The following is an 11,113-nucleotide window of genomic DNA, read 5'->3' as shown; positions in this document are numbered from 1 at the left end:
TCAAGATTTCGGTGATATTATAAAGATATACCAAGATTTCAGTGAACTGTCATTGTTTCATCCTTAAAAAACAAGTGACATAACTAGTGAAAACTTAGAACAAACCTGCCTTACTTTAATACACAGAATCATTCCCTGATCACCGACATCATGGTGACCTCCAGGGATGTTTGACTTCAATGACAGAACGCCTCCATTTAGATGTTCACTGTACATTTTACATTACTGTGTCCTTAATCTTCTAATGAAGAACAAATATAAATTATGCCCACCCAATACACAAGGGCTTCTCTTATCTTTGGGGCATCAACCATCAAAAACATAAGTTCATATACAGTAATTCTCCTTTAGAGTGAATTCAGAGAAGAGCAGTGATGAAATGCTTTCTAGTACACATTCTCTGATACCTATTTAGATTTGATGATTGATTAAATACTTTCCTACATCTGTTTTTACATCACTCACATATCTTTCTTGTATAAACACAGGCTCATGTTTTCTAAAGTGTGTATTTAGGACAAACCTCTTTCATCACTTATTATATTACTAGGGTTTCTCTCCAATATGTGTTCTCTGATGTTGAGTGAGGTGACAGTGATGACAGCCTTTGCCACTTTCCTTATATTTAGGCTTTTCAGTTTCTCTGAAGGATGAATTCTCTGATGCTGACCAAGACTTGAGCTTTGGGTAAAGGCTTTGCCATGTTTCTTTACATCTGGATGATTTCTGCCCAATGTGAATTTGCTGATGTTGGTAAGGCTTGAAATTTGGTTAGATTTTGCCACAATCCTTACATTTATAAGGTTTCTCTCCAAGTATGAATTATCTGATGTCTAGAAAGACATGACTTCTGATTAAAGGCTTCACCATATTCTGTACATTTATAAGCCTTCCTTGTAGGATGAATTTGCTTATGTTGAGTAAGATGTGATTTACAATTAAACACTTTGCCACAATATTTACATTTATAAGGTCTCTCTCCAGTATGGATTCGCTGATGTTGAGTAAGACTTGAGCTGTGCCTAATGGCTTTGCCACGCTCCGTACATTTATACTGCTTCTCCCCAGTATGAATTATCTGATACTGAGTTAGGCTTCCACGCCCCTTAAAAGACTTGTCACATTCTGTGCATTTATATGTCTTCTTTTCAGTATGAATTTGCTGATGTTGAATAAGATGTGAGCCACAGATAAAGACTTTGGCACATTCTCTACATTTGTATAGAGTATCCCCAGTATGAATTCGCTGATGCACAGTGAGATATGAACACCTATTAAAGGCTCTGCCACATTCTCTACATCTGTAAGGCTTTTCTCCAGTATGAATTACCTGATGTTGAGTAAGATTTGAGCAACAGGTATAGACTTTGCCACATTCCTTACATTTATAAGGTCTCTCCCCAGTATGGGTTTGTTGATGTTGAGTAAGACACGAGGAACAGATAAAGGCTTTGCCACACTCTGTACATTTGAAAGGCTTCCTTTCTGTATGGATTTTCCTATGGCTACTTAGATTTAATGATTTAGTGACTATTTCCCCACATGTGTTACTTTTGTAATGTTTCTCCACATTCTGAATACTCTGCTGTTGTCCAAGTTTACAAGACTGATTACAAACTTTACTATATTCACTACAATTATAAGCCTTCTTTCCAATATCCACACTTTTATACAGAGAAACATCTGCTCTTTGATAAAAGATATTCCTACATTTATTACTTCCAGAATCACTGTCTAAAAATTGATTTCCCTAGTGTTTCAGGAGACTTGAGCCTTGGTCAGTGTTATGTCCAGTTTCATTGAATAAATACTTTCTCACCCCATCATCATAAAGACTCTTGTAATTATTGGGGTAGAGCTCTTGCTTAAAGCCTTACTCATTTTATGATACATGAAAAGTTGTCCTGCGTTAACTACACCCCCATATGCATTGACCATTGATGTCTGAATAAAGTCTCTTCCAGTATTATCAACATTGCAGATTTTGGAAAAGGGAAAAAATATCTGTTGTTTGAAGAATACTGAACCCTTGCTAAAGGATCTCTCAAGTTGATTACACTGGGAATCTTTTCCCTCATTTTTAAATTTCTGGTCTTCAGACATATTTGAATGTATGTTTAATTGAATATTGCATTTAGAGTGGTTTGAATGATTATCTGCAGTAGAGACTAGATGACTTTCCAGATTTTCCACAGTTCCTTTCAGAGAACATGTATATGTCAAAAAACGATGTGGGTCTTTGCTGACAAACATACACTTCTCTGCAGATGTTAATGACTTAAATTGGTGTTTTCCCAATTCACAACTTTGATTTCTCTTGGCAGTAATGTTTACATTATGAGAAACTGTCCCAGTTGGGTTATGTCCATCATAACATCCTTCTGTCCTTCACATGCCCGTGTATGTTCCCAGTCTTTCATTAAATGTAAATTTACAAGGTGAAATATTTCATATATTTTTAAGTTTTCTATTGGACATAGAAAAGCTGAAAAGACCCACCTCTCCTGTCCTGTCTCAGGAGAGATTCAGCAACAATCACTTCCTACCTGGAGACCAGCCTGTGAACTTATTTCTTGATTGTTCTCTCCTTAGAGAGAGCTCCTCACCCTGAGCTCACACAGACCGTGTGAGCTGACTGACTTCCCCGGTCCAAATCCAGCTAGGCCAACCCTGCTGCCTCTCCTGATTGAAGCTGGGCCTCAGCTCTCACAAATGGACCAGGAGCCATGTCCTTAACCCAGGCCTCCCCTTAGAAGCCCCTGGAGCACTTCCTACAAACCACACTCCTAACACAGTATTTTAAAGGAACTCTACTCCAATAATTTTTTTTTTTAATAAGGAAGTACCATGAAACTAGAATGTGTGTGTATGTGTGTGTGTGTGTGTGTGTGGCTGAGCTTTTATGGGCTAGATAATAGCAACAAATGAGATTAAAGTATACCAGTAAAATCAAAATTTCCTGATATCTCTTGCTATTTATTTCTTCATATAACATATAGCAATAAGATATATGCTATACGCATATAACAAGAATTATATAATAGTGATAATAACAACAAGCTCTTAGAATTACTTTGGGATGTAAACATTTGTCCACACACACATATTTGTTGATATATAGTGTTACATAGTCATAGAAGTTATCAAGCAATGATAACCCACAAAGACTTAACAAAGACTAATAAAAAGACTAATAAAAGAATTAACAAGCAGTCCTGTCTGGGAGTGAAATCTATGCTCCTTTGATCATCTTATCTTCCCTAGTTATACTTTCCTTCTGCAGTGACAGACACTGAATTTAAAGAATACTGTGAAATATCAGCAGAGCTCTTGAAACATTCTTTGAACACCTTCATTGTGAAACAAAACATTCCAACATCAACAAAGTTGCTGGGATTCCCTGAGGCATTCTGTCCTTTGTCCTCCAACTGACCTTACTTATCTAGGGGACACCTGGGGGACAGAATATGCTTCAGAATTAGAGTAAAACACTATTCAAGTATTTGCATTTATACTTGTAATTCTGGGTGCTTTCTAAAGGGCTTTTTTTTTTCTTCCTTTACTATTGCCCGTAGTTTTAAAAATCACAATAATTATTCCCTTGCTGTTTGTAACGATGTCAAACCATATAGCTATGACTCCTAATAATTAGTGTTTAATGTATATCCTGGGACACTTGAAATAAATATTCTCCTTTTTATAAAAAGCAGTTCTAATTCATAGTAGTTATGGGTGCTGGTTAGGAATGTAATATACATATATTATTCCCTGAGACTTACGTGGCCATGCATTCAACATGGTATTACATAAAATTTGATTTACATAGATACTTAAATTGATTTCCTAAACCTAATTAAGAATGATTTTTATGATGATCTTTTGAGAGGTCACTGCATTTAAAAATATTCCTTAGGGTATTACCAAACAGCTATTTAATGTTCAAGTACTCGGAAAAAATGTCATCAACAGCTTCAAGACATTAAGCTAGCCTATTTGCTTTACAATAATAGCAGTGGGAAGAAAATCCAGTTGTCATCTGTTCTACTTTTCAAGTCCTGCATTTTCTTTTTAGCTCAGCATGCCAAAATCATACTCCTTTTATTATGAAAGATTACAACATGGTACTTCAAAAATTAATTTTTAACAGTTATGTAACCCAAGTTGCATTGATGCAAAGAATTTTATTATGATTGAAGAAGACTATTTTCACTTCCCATATGTCCATTTATTCAATTGCTCACAACAAGATTATTATTGTGAGACTTAATTACTTGTTTACAGTGAAACACCAGCAAAATACCTACATATTCTTATATGAAGCAAGTTACTTAAAATTCTATTTTATTATAATTTATCATTTTCCTTTTCTTTTTTATATTTTATATGTTGGTACATTCAAAAGAAGTACTTACAAGGGTAAGGGATAAGAAAGTAAGTCAGAAAGAGAAAGACAAATATTGTGTATTAATACATACATATGAAATCTAGAGAGATGGTACAGATGAGCCTGTTTGCAGAGCAGGAATAAAGATGCAAACCTAGGCAACAGACGTGTGAACATGGGGAAGGGGGGAGGGTAAGACGAACTGGGAGAATAGCATTGACATATATATACTCTATCATGTACAGAGTAGGCAGTGGCAAGCTGGCTATTCTATAGCCAGGGAGCTATTCTATAGCAGGGAGCTCAACTTGGTGCTCTGTGATGCCCTAGAGGGCTGGAATGGAGTGCTGGATGGAATCTCAAGAGGGAGGGTATGTGTGTATGTGTGTATATATATATATCAGATCAGTCGCTCAGTCGTGTACGACTCTTTGCGACCCCATGAATCGCAGCATGCCAGGCCTCCCTGTCCATCACCAACTCCAGGAGTTCACTCAGACTCACGTCCATCGAGTCAGTGATGCCATCCAGCCATCTCATCCTCTGTCGTCCCCTCCTCCTCCTGCCCCCAATCCCTCCCAGCATCAGAGTCTTTTCCAATGAGTCAACTCTTTGCATCAGGTGGCCAAAGTATTGGAGTTTCAGCTTTAGCATCATTCCTTCCAAAGAAATCCCAGGGCTGATCTCCTTCAGGATGGACTGGTTGGATCTCCTTGCAGTCCAAGGGACTCTCAAGAGTCTTCTCCAACACCACAGTTCAAAAGCATCAATTCTTCGGCGTTCAGCCTTCTTCACAGTCCAAATCTCACATCCATACATGACTACTGGAAAAACCATAGCCTTGATTAGACGAATCTTTGTTGGCAAAGTAATATCTCTGCTTTTGAATATGCTATCTAGTTTGGTCATAACTTTCCTTCCAAGGAGCAAGCGTCTTTTAATATACCCTCTTGATATATATATATATATATATATATATATATATATCTATCTCAACAGGGATAAGGGATATATATATCCTTCTTGAGATATATACATATATGCATATATGTATATACAACAGAATCTAACACAATATTGTATAAAAAAATTATACTGCAATTTAAAAAAGAAAAAAATAAGTAAATGGCTAACTGAGGCATCCCATGAGTCACAGTGGGTTAAGAATCTGCCTACCAATGTAGGAGATGCAAGAGACTCCATTTAGATTCCTGGAGGAAGATCTCCAGATTAGGAAGATCTCCTGGAGAAGGAAATGGCAAATCATTCCAGTATTCTTGCCTGGAAAATCCAATGGACAGAGGAAAGTGGCAGGCTATAGTCCACAGGGTTGCAAAGACTCTGTCAAGACTGAGCTATTGAGCACACACTCACAAAGGGCTAAATGTTGCATCTCGGATAAAGAGTCATAATGTTCAGAAAATAGTTTCAAAATCAAAAGCAAGAAATTGTGATTAAAATATATACCCAAGCTCCCTCTTCTTTCTTCTCCCTTTCTCTCTGTTTCTGTCTCTTTCTCATCATACTGTCTTTCACACACACAGAGATTTAACATACATATGTACATATGAATACCACAGTGCGTATCTGATATAATGTGGTTCAGGGCCCTTTTACATCAGTCACTGATGTTTAAATGAAGAAGTGTTGGGAATTCATCGGACTTCACCATGACCTACAAAGATACGTATAGTCCTGCACTGGTTTGCCACCATTCAAAATAACCATGTTGGAACTGAACCACAGGGAAGACAAACACAAATAAGGACACAGTTAAGAGGTGCCAGAAGCTAGAGGGAAGAAGAACAAAATATACACTTATAAAATAGATCTGGCGAATGGAAAAATGGCAACATGAAAAGACTTATAAAAACCCTCAGAGAAGCTTTTAAAGTAGCTAAATGACATAATGAGATATAATATTAAAAAAACTCTTCAGATTAATTGAGAGAATAGCCACTGTTAATATGCTAAATAAAGCTTTAGATAAAAACAGGATATCTAAAAGCACAGAATCTCAAATGTGAAGAAGGAAATAATAATGAATACAAAGGAAAATAAAAAACATAAAAATCCTTGAGTGATAAATGCAGGAGTTCTTATATACAAATAAAATGACTTCAAAAGTAAAAAAGAATCAGAACTTTATACATAATCTTCTAAGTCTAAACAGAAAAAGATCAGCTTGTTTTTTTTTTTTTTTTTACATGGAAAACAATGTTATGACAACACCAGCAAGACCATCTAAAGGAGAATCAGCCTGAAAGCCAAGGATGCCAGGCTAAGCTCACATCCTACTGATGGTTGTAAGAAAGAGTATCATAAGATTCAAGGATTCAGAGAACACATCACTCACATATCTTATCTAAGGAGAAGTATCAGAAAAAAATCTAACAACTACCAGTGAGAACTGAAGATTTCAACATAGGAAAATAAAGTAGAACAAAATGCTGCAAAAATGAATCTTGAGACATTTTTATTAATAAACCCATGCTTCTAAAATACAGAATTGAATCAAAGAGGATAATCTCAAACCCTAGGATATATATGTTACATTTTAAGCAAGAATATTTTTAAAAAGAGCCGTTTGCATGCAGAGTCTAAAACAGATTCAGAATTAAATATACTGTACTATCTCAGAAAAATCTAAAGGCTGTACTAGCTGAGAGAGGAGTTCGAGAGTTGAAAAGAAAGTAGGAAAATAAAATATCCCGAAAGTGTCATTTTATTGGAGAAAGAAAATAGTACAGCAATTTTTAAAAGTATCTCTCCAGATGGGGAATCTTATTACTCATTTACATAATTGTAGAGAAATATGTTTAGTATTAAGACTTAGGAAAAGTAAAATTATAAATAAAAGCTTCAAAAGCAATAATAGAATTAATGAATTAACAAGAGAAATAGATGAAAAAATGACATCTTGATCAAACATATATAAAAGAAAAATATAAATAAATATAGTATAAAAGGAAAACATAAAGAAAAAGTAACAAATAGAAAGTTAGATCATATATATATATATTCAGGTTTTCATTAAAAATAAACAGAACAAAATCTCTTTCTAACAATAATGTCCAAGGATGAAAAAGGAATTTCATATGCTAAACATAATTGGGTATAGAAATTTACCTTTAATGAGTAAAAGTTAAGAGACATAGAAAGAGAGAGGATGAAGAGGTACATAAAAGGTCATCAATGGGACTTCCCTGGCCGCCCAGTGGTTAAGACTCTGAACTCCCAATGCAGGGGGCACAGGTTAGATATAAGATTGGGGAGCTAAGATCCCGCATGGTGTGGTCAAAAAAAAAAAAAAAGATAATCAGGAAAACACAAAAAGAGACAGTTATACAGTATATTTTTATATTAATATCAGAAAATATAAAACAACATAAAATTCATAGACATAAAGATATACAAAATTCTATGAAACAAACATTAAATATGTTAGAAATGCAAGAGAAACTTGAAAAAGAAATTGTAGTCAGAAATTTATAAACTTCACGTTAGAAATGACAGGAACAAAGTAAAGGGACAAAGTAGGTGATTAAGTATTTAATCTCACTGTGTGTGCTTGTGTGTGTGTGTGTGTGTGTGTCCGCGTTAGTTTCTCAATCGTGTCCAACTCTTTTGTGACCCTGTGGACAGTGTCCCACCAGGCTCCTCTATCTGTAGAATTCTCCATTCAACAATACTGGGGTGGGAAGCCGTTCCCTTCTCCAGGGGATCTTCCCAACCCAAGAATTGAAGCCAGGTGTCCTGCACTGCAAGCAGATTCTTACTGTCTGAGCCACCAGGGAAACCCCTGTTAATCCTATTAAGGGATGATAAATAAAGAAAAAGGTAGGCTAATGATCCCTCAAGAAAGCAGGTTTCCTTAACCACAACACCAAGAGGGCTTGCTTAACAACAAAACCATGAAGCAGAAGCATGAGACATGCTCCCAAACAATACAACAGTGGGTGCAGGAGACCCGCATCCTGCCCAGGCAAGCAGTGAGTTAATGATCCCTAGGACATGTCCCTCTGCACACACTAACTCTGTGTTGCAGCCCAACTTCCACCCAAGCTTTTTTTCCTTCATCACAGGTGTTAGTTTCAACCCAAAGGCTAGTAAATCTGCAGGCTTATCTTAATGTCAGAATTGGCTGTCCTAGGAGTCCAGTCTGCAAGCAGTTGTTTCCAGACATGACTTGAATAAAACGACTCTGGACTGAGATTTTGTAGCTGGCAGTCTGTACTACCATCACAGCCTCAGCAATCTCCATGGAATGGTGGGGGTGGGGGTGGGTGGGCAGGGACGGTTGCTTTCCATTGTGACAGCATCTCACCAACACCTCTTCTTCCACCCAGCCATGATCCTCTCCCTTTCCTTCAATAGGTTGTGCCTACAAAAGCAACCCTGAATGTTAAATCTTAACTAAGGTAACCAACCTGTGATTGTACATTTTCACTGTAAAAAATGTAAGTGAGGGCCTTCCCTGGTTGCTCAGTGGTAAGGAATCTGCCTGCCAAGGCAGGAGATGCAGGCTCGATCCCTGATCCAGGGAGATCCCACATGCCTCGGAGCAACTAAGCCCATGCACAACAACAATTGAACCTGTGCTCTAGAGCCTGGGAGCCTCAACTACTGAGCCCATGTGCCACAATAGTGAAGTCCACATGCCCTAGAGATCATGCTCTGCAACAAAAGAAGCCACTGCAATGAGCTCATGCACCTCAACTAGAGAAAATCCTACACAGCAATAAAGACCCAGCACAACCAAAAATAAATAAAATTACAATTTTAAGATATTAGTGGATTTCAAAGATAGTAAAAATTATATTTTGCTTCTTTGTTTTGAGGGTAGGGGTGGGTGTTCTACATCATAACTGATCCTAACATACAAGATGAAGATGACAGAAACCTATTAATCTCAACAAAAGCTTATTTTATGATTACTTATATATGTGCAGTGCAGAAATACAGTTAGAGTTTGAGAGTCAGACAAGCGTCATTAACTAATAAAATATGTTCTAAAGTATTGCACCTGGCCTATGCAATAGCAGAGTTTCCACCATATAGTTAAACTTCATGGACTATTTCCAATGGTAGGAAATTTTGGTCATTATAATTGATACAATACACATTAAAATGGTGTGTGGTTTTGTATTTGTTGCTTACTTTTCTAGCAGAGATATAACATGCATGTTAATAATGGCATCTATGTAGGTACTATACTCTTGCCTGGAAAATCCCATGGACGGAGGAGCCTGGTGGGCTGCAGTCCATGGGGTTGCTAAAAGTCAGACACGACTGAGTGACTTCACTTTTCACTTTCATGCATTGGAGAAGGAAATGCCAACCCAGTCCAGTGTTCTTGCCTGGAGAATCCCATGGATAGAGGAGCCTGGTGGGCTGCCATCTATGGGGTTGCACAGAGCGGACACGACTGAAGCGACTTAGCAGCAGCAGCAGCAACATGTAGGTACTAAAAATGCTTAAGATTTTATTTTACTTTTTTTGGTAATGAATTATTTTAGATGGCTATTCAACATGCAAAATGTTTTCTGAACCAGACAACAGTGGATTGAGTTGTTCAGCATCTCTGAAAAAGTCTAAAGGAACTACTTCTGGTTTCTGGGTTCTCCCAGGTCACTAGGTTTCCTGGCAGGGTGTTGAAACCTTTAACTAGTTTATATACCAGTCTTTGAAGACAAACTAGTCAAAGCAGTAGCAAAGCTTTTGCTTTCATAAATACAGTACATAAAGTCCTGCCTGAATATAATGTGAGGAAAAAAAATGCATTACATTTCTTGAGGATTAATTCTGAGGATTTAATATTCATAAATGTAATTCAAATATTAAATTAATAAATTAAAACAATAAATTTTATATTTCGGTACCCACTTTATAAATGAAGAAGCAGAAACACAGAATAACATCCAACAGCTTCACTAAGATGTCCCAGAATCATGAGTTTTTACTAAAACAGTGTTTGGCTTCACAAATCCTTCTAATCATAGCAAGAGTTGTAATCTGACTGACAATCCTACTCAACCAGGTATTCAGTGACATTTTTCATCAAGTATGGCTGGTTAACAGTTCATAGAAAATGTTTTGAACTCAGATATCTCAAATATTTTCCTGGGAAAGATTCTGCACATGAACCATGAGAGCAAAAATGTTCAATAAGGCTCTGAAAACAAACAAAACCACAAAACTGGATGCTCTGTATTTTTGTCAAAGTAAAATATGAAAACATTTCAGCATCTGCTTCCCAGCACCGTCCAGAGGCAGACATTAGAGATGACAACATTTAGAGCACTGGGATCATGGTAAATGTTCTCTACAGACCTTAATAAAAAATGTGAGTGAAATAGCATGAAATATCACTTATATTAATGCTTCCAAGAAAATCTGGAAACCAGCTATTAGTCTGAGTTGGCAGGCATTTCTCTTACTCAAAGATGATTTTCTTTCTTTAAAAAAAAAAAAAAATCTACTTTAGAACATTCAGGAACCTAGTTTTAGCTTCATTATGCTTTAGTTAATAACTAGCCAAGGTCAAAAGAATATTTTTCTTTTTGAATACATACTCAAGACAGTACTTTTCCTAGATTCTGACGACAGAAGAAAATATAACTTGAGAGGAAAAATATGTGCAGAAATATATTAAGGTAAAACCTGCTCCTCGTTGCTCTGTGACCTTGGTGTAATAACCTCATCAGTAAAATAATGCAGTGTTTTCAG

The 11,113-nt window shown here is 36.6% G+C and overlaps 1 pseudogene; it reads right to left on the bottom strand.

The window, feature by feature from the left end:
* Nucleotides 1-512: 512 nt before the first annotated feature.
* On the bottom strand, nucleotides 513-3,787 carry LOC138991151 (zinc finger protein 724-like; annotated as a pseudogene).
* Nucleotides 3,788-11,113: the final 7,326 nt, after the last annotated feature.

This window comes from Bos mutus, chromosome 16 (genome assembly GCF_027580195.1).
Source record: "Bos mutus isolate GX-2022 chromosome 16, NWIPB_WYAK_1.1, whole genome shotgun sequence".
NCBI lineage: Eukaryota > Metazoa > Chordata > Mammalia > Artiodactyla > Bovidae > Bos > Bos mutus.
Note: the sequence above shows the minus strand (reverse complement) of the source record. Positions and strands in the feature narration are given on the sequence as shown.